The following is a 3,603-nucleotide window of genomic DNA, read 5'->3' as shown; positions in this document are numbered from 1 at the left end:
TACAAACGAAAAAAATTTGATTTTGTTATTTTTTTAAAAAAATTCAACTTCAAAAATTACTTTTACTCTAATAAAAAATAAAAGATATCAAAAACATATTTCACTCAAAATCCAAACACTAAAATATATTTTTGGAAAATATTTTCTGCTCACCAACCAAACATTAAAAAGTAATCAAATATCTACTTTTTTCAAGTTAAACATTTTCAATGAACAATTTCCACGAAAAACATTTTCCTTCATACCAAACACAACCTTAGAGTAAGTTTCTATTGCTATAAGTTACTATCTACAAAAAGATGACTAACTATTTTTTTATGTTGGATTCATGCAACAAAAACAACTCTTAAAATGAGATAATCCTAAACCTAGATATAACATTATTCAGAGGATTTTTTTTTTGCTAAGAAACTTCACCTAAGAAAGCAAACTTTAAAATAATTCTCCTTGACCCATATATAATTAAAGGATAGGAGAGGTTGTACCTTTATTTCGAAAAGAATATTTATATTGCTAATTTTATGATTCTGTAAATTGTGTTGATATGTGTACGTTAAATTCATTAATAAACTATGATATTTAAAAGAAAGACCATATTGGAAAGAAAGGTTGTCCTTAAGAAGGATTTTTTTTTTGGAATTGTGTTTATTTTTGCATGATTGAGATGTTTCATCACAATGGAAGGTTCATTAATAAATATAATCCAACACATAAAAAACACATTTAATTTTAATGAGAGTCTGTTGTGTAATTCCTTTATTATTTATGGTTCTCAGTGAATTCCCGTAGTGAGATCAACATCCATCTTAGTTATGACTTATTACCTCTGAATTCTTCACAACTCTCTTCCCTTTTGTGGAGGTGAATCTAGAATCTTCAATTTATGGTGTTATGAAATTCTAAAAAGGTAACTCGTTTGATTTTTAATAGGTAACCTTTTGTAGAATCCAAATCTATATACCCAAGATTTGGGATCCGCCTCTTTGTACACATAATCTTTCCTTGCAGGGAAGAAAGTTGTGAAGTGTTAAGAAGAAATAACTAAGATGGATGTTGATGTTTCTATGGGAATTGACATGGAAGAAGAAATAATTACATAAATCCTCAATAAGCTCTCTTTCGATACAAATGTGTTATGAAGTCCTTCATGACACTGATCAACGAACCTTAATTTATAATGAAGCGTCTCAATCATGCCGAGAATAACCAAAAATCTAAAAAAAAAAATATTTTCTTAATGACAACGTTTCCTTCCAATATGGTCTTTTAGAGTTGCTTTCAAAAATTCATGCACACATCACTGAAATTAAAATAAAAATAGTTCAAGTTAAAGAAAATAACTGAACTTCCTGATAAAAACATGAAGAGTGTATAGTCTTAAGCTTAGGATTCACGTTTAAACATTGATGTAGCATAATATTAATTATATTACTATACGCTTGGATTGAAGAGTCTAATATCAATCTAACTAATGAAACCATGATAATATAGTGAAAACACCATATCAAGTAGAAAAAGCAAAAGGAGTAAACAAAAAGAATTGTATGATTATTATACGTAATAATATTTTTTAATCTTTTCATGATACTCCCTATATTCCAAAGAAGTGTAATTTGTGAGTCAATGCACACCTATTAAGAAAATCTTTAAGAACATAATATAAATCATAATTTCCATTAGTATCCTTGTGACATTAGAAATATAACTTTGTAAGTAGTGAACTCATCTACTAGAAAATATATAAGTTAATAAAAAATATGAAAAAATATTACAAAAATCTATCTTAACCTTTGTATAATTCAAATATTTTATACAATGAAAAGTGATTAAAAATTTGAGTTAACGTGAAATAAAATGAATTCATGTTTCACGTTCTTGAATCAAATCACATTAATTTTCCAAAAAAAAAAAACAGTTAAGTTTTTTTTAATAGTAAATTCTAAGGTAGATTTTTATATGTACATGTAAATGTGTATAAATATGGGTCAAATCATTTTTAACCCAATCCATTGATCACCTAGTTCCTTTTTTATTTTTACTTTAGGGTAAGGGAAGATAAAATTGGGGGAGGCGATAACATAATGTGTTGGCATTTAAGACATTTTATCATCATATATTCACAAATTGCAATATTACTACACCAAGAATTTGTATGTTTTTGCTCTTGTGGGTAGAAGAATATTTCAATGAAGCAGAGAGATATAGAGTAAGCTACTTTTGTATTTTTTTTATGATGTATTCATGCGACAATAAAAACTTTAAAAATGAGTTAATTCTGACATTATTCAAAGGCAATACTTTTTGCCATGAAACTCTAATATAAGAAAGAATACTTTAAAATAAATCTTCTTAAACCATATATTATTAAGGATAGAAGAGATGGTACCATTATTTCAAAAGGTATCATATGCAGAAGAGCAAGAAAACATGTCATTGTTGATGAAATTCCTACTAGATTTAATATTCCTCCAATAGCATTCAAAGAACCTTCTCTTACCTATATATAATAAAAACATATTTTACAATTATAATTTAATTCCTTTATTCAAGCTTAACATTGATTACCAATAACATTTTCAATCCAATGTCACCATAACAGGATAACACATATCAGTCAAACCCAAACGCTACGCTTATGTAGAATTCCTTCATTAAGAGGCTTAAAAAATACTTTCATAAAATGAATCAAAGCATATATATATATATATCAATTGGATTATCTACATTTGTGTTACGGTAATACAAGATGAAAAACCTTGTTTCACTTCTATATAGGTGAAGGGTAAAATAATATATGAGAAGTTGAAATGAAAACAATAATTACAGATAGTGTGATGCTACCTTTTATTATTTCTTAAGATATAGTTGATTCAAAAATAAATATTTTACTAAAGTTGAATAAATACACCTTTGTGGAATGGAAAGACTAGATCTTATCCCTGTGACTCAATAATAAATTTTGCATCCTTTTTAGGTTAAAAGGGCTTTCTTGAATCTAAGGAGAAAATTAGAATTTAGAGAATTTAACTTCATTTTTACACAAAAAAATGAATATGGAAGGTGTAACGACCTGTTTAGTCGTTTGAGCAGCAGATTTTATTTCTGGAAAAACTGGCTGAGACGACAGAACCCACGACGGACCGTCATGGGCACGACGGACCGTCGAGGGGGTCTCGTTCCAAAACACTTAGAATTCTGAAATTTGGGTACTGAAATTGACTCTCTGAAATTCGTAATGGAATGGCAGGACGGACCGTCACAGACTCTTGGTAAAAATCTAGTCTCTGAACTCTGTGACGGAGTAGCAGGACGGACCGTCGCAGGCACGACGGCTCGTCACAGACTGCGTAATCCCAGGCTGGGTCGGATTCCTGTTAAGTAATTTAAGGGGCGTTTTGGACTATTCCTGCTTTAATTATAAAGTTAGTGGGTTAATGTTAATAAGTCTAATTACTTGGGGGTTAAAAGAGGTAACCTTGAGTTAATTAGTGGGATATTATTGCCATCTTTATACTTAATTATATACTAATTAGGGTAAAAGAAAGAGGGTTTGAATAAGAAAAAGAAAAAGAACAGAAAGAGAGGGAGAACGAGTAGAGAGAG

Source organism: Solanum pennellii, chromosome 4 (assembly GCF_001406875.1).
Source record: "Solanum pennellii chromosome 4, SPENNV200".
Lineage (NCBI taxonomy): Eukaryota > Viridiplantae > Streptophyta > Magnoliopsida > Solanales > Solanaceae > Solanum > Solanum pennellii.
This window is presented reverse-complemented; position numbering follows the sequence as displayed.